The sequence below is a fragment of the Nelumbo nucifera genome, chromosome 2 (genome assembly GCF_055504915.1).
Source record: "Nelumbo nucifera cultivar China Antique chromosome 2, China Antique-T2T, whole genome shotgun sequence".
Lineage (NCBI taxonomy): Eukaryota > Viridiplantae > Streptophyta > Magnoliopsida > Proteales > Nelumbonaceae > Nelumbo > Nelumbo nucifera.
In genome coordinates, this window is record NC_142650.1 from 100,721,504 (window position 1) to 100,731,518 (window position 10,015).

The following is a 10,015-nucleotide window of genomic DNA, read 5'->3' on the forward strand; positions in this document are numbered from 1 at the left end:
TAAATTAACCAATGACAAGATGGAATCATCTTGAATGGTTAAAAATAAGGATGATATTCTTTAAAAATATCTATTTATTTGATTATCAGAGGTATCAAATCAAGGTAACTTTTTGTCTAATAGAAGGGGTGATATTATTTAAAACATACAGTAAGGGATTTTCAAACAGTGTTATGGCTAAAGTTACTTTTTGAGAATTGATTGAGAAGACTGCTACTTGGGTAGGTAGAAAAACACTAAAAAAATCTAGGTATTCATTTATATCAATGTCTATATTCACATGAGATTTAATATTTACCTTTACTAGCTAACAAGCAGCATAGTAGGTTAAGGAATCTTTCCACAATGTCATTCTTGGCTGGGCATGAACTAACTGTGAAAACACTTTGGTGAGATCCACTGACCATGAGATTGATGGCATCACTTATCTAGGTTGTCTTGCTGGTCTTTAATCTAATGACTTGGTTTCTTTTGTTCATCATCAGCAGTCAGCACTACATTGCTGCACACCAAGTGGCCATAATTGGTACATCAACTGGGCACTGCAATGATATAAAGCAATGAGCAAGGATGGGCTGGAGTTGGTTTGCAGAAATAGCATTGTTTTCTACTTTATTCATGTTCATCTGCTTTCTAGTTGGATTTGTTTCCATGACAAAGAAAGATAATGGAAAATGAGAGGTATAACAATGGGTGTTGTCCTAATGTGTCTAGCACAGCTCCAACCTCTGAATACATAAGAGCATTTCAACAAAAAGAGCAGCTGTATGGAGATTTGTTTGAGATAGCAAGCAAGATAAAAAGTATGCTAAGGTTACAAAGCTAAGGGACCCAATACCATAAAAGAGATTGTTTCAGTGGTGAAGCTGATGAACTGTATATTGAAAGTCTGGATCTGATAGGCACATTTGCTTGGCACTCTTTGTAAGCACACAATCAGTGTTGTACATCTGTCCCACATGAGGTTGTTGGTTGAACTGAAAGGCACATTCGTGGGGCAAATATTGCACACTGATTGTCAAAGTGTGCCCAGCAAATATGCCTACCAGATCTGGACTCGGACGTTAAGACCATTAAACACTGACCTCTTCTTACTTGGGGGAGGTATATATAGAGAGAGAGAGAACAATTATTGTATGAATAAGTTGGGGAAGATATTGGCCGAAGTTATTATTCTTTTTTATTTATTTTAGTTTCTTTTCTTTTGTGTTTAGTAAGGGAAGAGGAGAAGAATGAAGAATTAGGAAAAATAAGAAGGGCAAGATAATTCATGTGTGACAATAAAAAAAGACTATTCAAATTAATTATATGTTTGGTTCCATTGGTGTTTATTGAATAAACGCTGTCATATAGGTGCCCCATCAGCAAAAGTCTCATTATGCGCATCCATACGTATCAATGTTTGCAAGTTTTGTGCATCTCTCCCGTTTTAGGAAGTTTCCCCCAACGGGTAGGCGTTTATTGGCACTTCTGCTGATGTGGTGCCTAATGATGCCTATGTGTCATAAACACCCTCATTAATTGTTTTTCTCAGTTTTGTAGCCACATCAAATACAAAACGTTTACTCAATAAACACTAATGGAACCAAACGCAATTTAAATAAAGGCCATTAGTTCATCCCTTTCTATAATGTTGACCACAAATACTAGTTCTTTTTTAGTTTTTTTTTTAAATTCTCAAATAAGGTTGGACTAACATCAACCACATATCACCTTGGTTCTTCTTCTTCTTTTTATTTTTTCCCCTATTTGCTAAGAAAAACTAGGGGTGAAGGCAGGGTTTGATCTTAGATTAGTGGGAAGAGGAACAGCATGCACTGACTTTTCCAGCTCAGCCGGCTGGCACCTTCCTTATATTTTTTTAAGAGTTAAGACCAAATTACATATTTTTTGACTTTATTAGTAATAAAATCTAATTTTGGATATTAAGGGAACTTTAGAATAAAACCATGAGAAATAGTAATAATTGCAATATTAGCAAATAACAATATTTTGATGGCTTATTTCCAAAATTGCTAATTTGAGATTCTATTTTAGTGGTGTCTAACTAACAAACTGTATCCATCAAAGGAAAATGGTAATGTAAGAAAACAGTATATCATCTACCCATTGGTGGAAGAAGAATAGTAGATGGATCAAGATTGAAATGCCTCTTAGATTCTTATTGCAAATAGAATTTCATTCTTTTCTATGTTGATGATTAACACCATTTCTGTTTTAGGTTTTAGTTTTAACTTTTAAATAGCATTGACATGGGTGATTGGTTTGATAGGAAATAAGGGAAAGTTGAGGAGAAGTTCTTAAGGAATAAGGAATTTTGCTTTATATGTGTATAAAGGGATCAGCCCACAAGGTATGTTTAAGTTCAAAGGGATCCTGTAAGCTTTGCCTTACAGGATCTTGAGAAATATATCAAGCATCAAAATATATGTTGAAATATATGGTTTATTTTAAAGAACAAGCATTATATTTGATCTTCAATTCTTAGATGTTATAACTAAAGATCATGGGATATTCAGGGTTCATTTGGTTCGCCATTGGAACTGGAATCGGTATCAAAATTGAAATCTCCTAAAATCAAAACTGGAATTAGGGGTGTAAATGAATCGAATTCGAATCAGATAAGGCAATATCTGAATTTGAATTTGATTAGAAAATCTGACATCCAAATTCGATTCAATATCCGATGGATATTGAAAATTAATATCCGAATTCGAATCCGATTCGATTTGAATTCGATTAATTAATTATTTTAGATAATTAATAAATATTTTATTAATATAAAGTATATAAATATATAAATTATTTATATAACTTAATTATTATATATATTATATAAAATATTTTATATATTATATATAAAAATTAAATAATCAGTCAAATTCGGATATTTATCGAATCGAATCAAGTCATCCGAATTCGAATCCGATTGACTATTCGGTAAGAATAGAATATCCTAATTCGACCAATTAGATATTCAAATTATCCGATTCGATTCGATTATGTCGAATATCGAATTCGAAATCGGATTTTCGAATATCATTGATACCCTAACAAGAATGGCCTATTTCTTTCATTTATTTGATTCAAATAGACATTATTAAAATATTGATAACATTTTTTTTGGGGTTGGATTTAGAAAGAAATTGTATTCATTGTTCAGATTTTCTTTGCAATTCAATGTAATTATAGCCTCTACTTCTTCTTGCTCCCTTTCCCATATTTTTAATGTTCATAGTTTTTTTCTATTAAAAATATTATAATAATTTATATGTTTTGTCTTTCTCCTCTAAAATGGGTTCTTGTATGATTTGTAACTGGAAATCTATGCAAGGAATGGAGATTCCACGTTATATTGGTCCACATTATATGTTGATTCTTTGCATCGTATGAGATGTAGAGAATTATGAGAATTATATATATAGAGAGAGAGAGAGATAAGTCCACCACCTATATGAGTTTAAAAAAATCAGGGTAGATTTTTAAAAATTTGAAGGCAAATGAAGGGTAAAAGAATCAAAGGAAATTTAAGTGTTTTTAAAAAAATTCAAGATGCGTTTGAGTCAAGGGTATGTTTAAGTCTTTTTATCCTAATTTTTATTTGTATAGAAATGTAATGAAATATTGCTTTGAAAATAATAGCCTTAAATTCATTTAATTGGGATTAGAATCATTAGATGTGGTGAACATTTAGCATGAAAGTATGAAACAATAAAATGGAAAAAATAATTTTTTAACTAATGTTGATCCCTCTTGGCGGTCATGAACACCGGCAACTTTATTGGTGGTTATGTCTGCCAGCATAGTTATGCACCGGTGGCTTGATGGACTATGCTGGCAGTTAATTTCCACCAACAACAACCTGTCTTTTTGTAATCCTGGAATGGGATTTTCATTCCCAAGGGTGAGAATTGTCATTCCCTTAAATGTAAGAATGCTATTCTACTAGAAATGAGAACTGGATTTTAATTCCATCTAACCAATCGGCTGGTCCTGTTCTGATTCTAGCCCCTGTTCCCACAAATCAAATCAAACAAACTCTTGTGTCCAGATTTACTGTAAACTGGTGATTACATCTCCACCTCACAAGGGGCTGCCCCATAATGCCCCACAGCATATCTCTGCCATGTATTGAAAATATCTTCTGATGATGACATCATTGAAACCAGTATTATAATTGGAAGGTATTCCTAATAGATGACGGGGATATGCTGTGGGGCAGCCCTTGTGGGGCAGAAATGTGAACTCTGGAAAACACAATAATTAAAGTTGTTCATCAGTCCGTTATTAATGTCTTTATTACGCCTCAATCTCATGTGACTACAACATGCCCTCCATTAATATGAAACCTAGTCCCAACCTAAATCCTTCCCCCCTCCCCCCCCCCCCTCTCTAAACTTTTTCTCTCTATCTTCTTTCTCTCCCCCAACCAATATCTAATCTCTGGACTTTATCACCTGCCACAACGTCACAACGTTTCCACGAAGAACTCACCTACCCAAACTATAACCAGACCAATCTTGCATTCTCTCTGAGTCTCCAACCAGATCATCTCATTACTTACATAGTGTATCCTCAACGAGGATCCAGTTGAACTTGTCAATTAATCAATAATATTTGCCATCGAGCACTTCATCTAACTGAATTGATATTAGGTTCTCATATCCAATTAATGAAAATTATCAATTTCGCTGAGGTCCAAGCTATATCCATCAAAATTTCACCTTCGCATTCTGATCGTGAATGTGCTTTTCTTCAGCTCAACCGAACATAGGAGCTAGATTGGGATGACTAAAACTGACAGTGCAGCTGCTTGTGTGGTTACGCATTATTTGGTGGAGAGAGCAAAGAAAAGAGAAGAGAGGGAAAGGCGAAGGGACAGAGGTTTCTGTGAGTTTGTGAGTGGAGAAGATATAAAAAGGAAAGGGACTGGAAGGCCAGGGTTTAGGTAACTTTTGTCTGTTGGTTGGGGAAGATAAGGGAAGAGAGAGAGGAAAGAGTGGTTGGGATAAAAGTTTCAAACCAACTCAAAGAGGGTGGTAGTGGTTAGTCAATTGGGTTCCAGTTAGGGGTGCAACTCAGACCAGGTTAAGCCGAGTCGAGATCAACCCTAACCCAAGACAAGTGATTGTTTTGGTTGGATTGAGTTGGGTTCAGGTTAAATACCAAAGAATAAAAAAAAAAAAAAAGAATTGGGTTCAAGTTTGCCCAGTTTCTTCACTTCTTTTTGCTTTAAAAAAATATTTTCACTTCTTACATTTAAATATGGGGACAAAGTTTTTTTTCGGCAACAAAGCTATGGTGCCTTATGAGTACTACTAGTATTAAATTAAAGAAAATTGCCTTTAAACTAAGGGAAATCTCTGCTGCGAAGAGCTTTGACTGGGCTGTCAATAGGTCAGGTCTGGATCAAGCATGGTGGTTTTAGTCTCAAACCGATTAATTAATCTGGACAAAATCACAGATCCAAAACCGTCTTGGTTAATAGTCCCCAATAGATCCAATTGTAATGAATATATTTTTGTATTTAAATAATAATTTAAAATTAAAAATTGATAATAAAAGTTTAATAAAAATGATAGAAAATGCTAAAGTCTTTATATGTTAATAATTAAACATTTTTAATTAATATTATCTTACATATTATCTATTAAATTTATCATTTCAAACATTAAATACGATACAAATTATAAGAAAATTAAAACAGATCTTATATATATATAATAAAATAATTAATTCTGGTTTTGAATTGATTCAGCAAAGACAAGAACCGGAACCGACCCAATTATTAATTGGGACAAAATTGTGGAACCGGAATTATAGTAAGGGTCCTTGTGGCAAGTCTTTTTGGGAAGATCTTCTGGTAGCTCTCACAATCAAAAGACGCATTGAGCTTTTGCATGAAGATCTGAGCAACCCAAAGCTAATTTGGCTACTACATGAGAATAAAGCGAGAAAGACGTAAAAGCTCCATTTGGAGCTTCTTAAAATCAGTCCAAAATGGGCTCTTTGCGTCTTTTCAGCGAACTGACTTTTGGCGGTTAGATTTGTTATAAACAAATGAAAAAAGACCAAGATGTAGTCTGCCCAACTTGTAAACAACCGAAAGACTGTGCAAAAAGACACACCAAACAGGGTCTAAGTCGCTTAGTTCAGGTCTGTAGAATAGGCCTGATTCATTAACAGTCCTAGCTTTGACAAATCAAAACCCCTATGAATTTAGATAAAAAACATCAGATGATTGATTACAAAAATTTCAGATATCATATCTTTCCATTGTCATAGTCAAACCCTTAACAGTTGTGGATACATGCATACACACATACACATTTATACACTATTTATATATAAAAATATGAAAACATGTGAGGTTTGAATTGCCCAATGCTTCACCCACCCAACATAGTAGGTGATTGCGATTGGTTTTATTGGAAAGTTTGTAGCATGATGTTTATAGCATATCATATCCTGACTCGGGTATTTATAGGTCTACATACTTATAAATTTAAATTTGACCATAAGGCTGTATTTAGTTGTAATGCAAATAAATTTGCACTGATGCAAAACTATGGCAATACAAACAATTTCAATGTAAATTCTGATCTATTCTTATTTCAAATTTTAGCTTATTTTGTTTGATTGCATTACAAATGAAGTAAATTAAGATATATAAGGCAGAATAAAGTAAAACCCAAAATAAAATTAAACCAAAATTTACATTTTTTTTTCATTTGCACTCTTATCCATTTATTCTAGTGCAAATAAAATTGTATTACTACCAAACACAGCCTAAATGAAAAATGGGCTTGGTTAATTAAGCACCAAGGCCTTAATTAAATTAATTAGAATTAATGACCAATTCACTCATCAACCACTCTCTTCCAAATAAAATTGCACTCTTATGCATTTCTTCCTCCTCTCACCTTGTGTCTAAAATTGCCAGATCAACTATTTAATGGTGTTTGACAAACTCTGCTAATCAAATAGAAATCTTGCATTGTAATATAAGAAAACAAGAGTCCCAAATGGGATTCTTCACAGTGGCTTCATATGGGCTTTTCCAGGATTGTAGGTGATGGTTCTTATTTTCAGTCAGTTTTTGTCCTCGTGGAATCGTTGTTGACTCGGGCGTATGTACAACTCTGACAAGAAGCCAATTGTTTGGAGTAAAGCCTCTCCTAAGCTTTCGTCAGTTTCTTCCTCAACTTCACTCGATTGGCTTCCAAGCTAATCCGGATAAACTGACTTTCCTTATTATAGACGGAAGCTTCAGATAACTACATTAGAACTAACAAACTCTTGGTGGGGCCTTTTCTTGCTCCAAGTAGTAGTCTTGGCCAATTTGTCAAGAATCCGGTTCCATTCATGTATTCCTGAAAATCAAGTAATCGACAGAAATATAAAAATTCACAAAGAAACATTATTTTAAGAGGCTAATTGATTAAATTACATAAACAACGCTTAGTCTTAAGAATGCTGAGTTAATATATGATTGACCAACTGGTATGTTGGAACGATTAGATTGTTTGGTTGAAAATTGACCCACATGTGTGAGCATATATGTGTTTGTTCGTGTCCCTGAAAGGCTGGATGGTGAATGTGGAAGCATTTGGTGGGCATTACTAGTTTGGAGTGTGGGTACTGTTTGGTCGATCGGAATCATCAAATGGGCAAATTATGTGGCATAATTTCAGATTTCATCTAAGGGTTGGGGGTGTTCTGTTTCTTCTTATAGTTGTGGGTGCTAAAAATAAATCAAAACCATTTGGATGGTGTTTAGTTTCATTGCTGTTTACCTGAAAAATGACACCAGTTCAGTTCCATATAAGCATCCCCTAAAATAAACATTTGTCTGGGTTTGTGTAAGAGTCATTTATTATGTTTAGTTTGAAGGAAAAAGCAGGAAAAGTAAGGGAAATGTAAAGAAACTTTTACCAACCTTTTATAGATTTTCCTGTATTTCCCTTTTCCTACTTTTTTTCTTCAAACCAAACGCAGTCTACATTAAGCTTCTTTTCAATGTTTCTTCCATCACCTAAGTATTTTTTTCACTATTCAGTTTATGTGGCATTTAATGGTGTCATGGCGCCTATCTGTCAAAAAACATCAGAGAACAATTTTCAACTATTTTTCTCCTTTTTTCAAGATGAAAAAAGTATAAAATATTTATTAAATAAATGACAACAGAACCGAACAACCCCTAGACTGGAAACAAACTTTTTTTTTATGAAAGCTTAAAAACAAACTGATTCTTAAACCAAAATAGGAAAAACGTGGTTTTGGTTTCCAAAATTGAAACCAGATACATGTTGATGAATTTCTGGTTTAAAGAACATGTTTTCGTCTAATTATTTAGGGAGTCTTTAACATGGTTTTGTTTTCAAAAAAAGAAACTACCATCATTTTGTTGACATGGCAGTTGTTTTTGTTTTCAAAAACAAACCCAACCATGTTGTCAAACAATCACTTCATATCATATTTCATAAATCATATGATATATGTATTACAAAATTTGTTTTATTTTAAAAACCATCACTTCAATGGTTTTAGAAACATGATTTTTTTTTTTAAATAAAACCAATTTATTTATGCTTTTCAAAAAATTAAAAATAAAACATGGTTGAATAACATCTTTTTGTTTTAGGAAAATCTATGATACAGAAAAGATTTTTAGGAAAATCTTTTTGTTTTATCAATTAAAATCACCCATGAATTTTGATAAATAACACCTTGTTCCGCTTATGATTCTGATTTATTAGTCAGTTATTTTTTAGATACTGTATCATAATGGAACCCGTTTATTTTTAATTGATGTGACAATTTCAAAATCAAATCAAAACAAAAACATTCATGTTAATAAACAACCCATGCATGAGCATGGATTATTACATTTATTATTGTTATTAGGAGAAAGACTTCCAAATAGGATCAAGTAGGAAGCTTCCCTTCACAACCTGTTCTACTACTTCGTGGAGGGATGATGTGGCAGATCCAAACCGTTCATTGGGCAGGGGACCATCTAGATTGGCCACATGTTTCATCTCAATTTGTCCAAGTAATCCCTACGTCCTAAATCTTTTTAGTATTTTTTCCAACAAATATTAGTCCTTGATGTTCTATTTCTTTTAATGTAGAAGCTGCATCCTTAGAAGGGATTGATATGGATATGCAACAAGTGCTCTGACTATATAAGACAGGTATAATCCCATTCTTGACCCCGCGCAACTCTTTTCTCTTTTGGCTTCATGCCACGTATCTCAGCCCCAAAAAAAAGAGAAGTGTCGATGGAGAAGGTTAGGTTGGATTATAAAAATATGAAGCCTGGTTTGGGTTATAGTGTGTCAATGGCGCTTAAGGTGGTGTTCAGTTTGTGATTCAAAATGGATCAACATATAAAGGCAAATGTAGTTATATGAGAGTGTTACCTACGAAATATTTATCCGGATAAATATGAATATAATCTTAGAATGAAACGGAAATGACTCAATTGATAAGTTTTCTGGTTACTTGTAAATTGTAATAGAGAATTGGGATCAAATACTACTGCCACAAGGGTTATGGGTATGTGGGATGGTTACTGTCCACCCCAGGTTGTATAGCCCCGCAAAGGAAAAGAAAAAAGAAAGAAGAAACAATTGGAACATACCCTAAAGTTAGTGTAGTGTAGATAGTGGATGTAGTTCCTAATGACTTGAGAATTAATCCGGCTATACGCTCCACAGCAACCCGTTTTGTGCTCCAAAGACAATAAAGTGAAATCAATTCAAATTAAGCCCAATGTTTTCAATCCGTTATTGATATCGACAGTTGAATCATCCGAACCATCAGTCGGTCACGATCTTAGAGCTGGATTGGCTAAAACCTGAAATTTAGTCAAAACTTATTGACTTGGTAAAAATTGCTTAATTTGGGTGGTTGAATCATTGATTTATTTAATATAAAAGTCAAGTCATAGATTGCATACCTAATATATATATAAATGCTGTGTTCACATGTTTGATTGCATACCTAATAA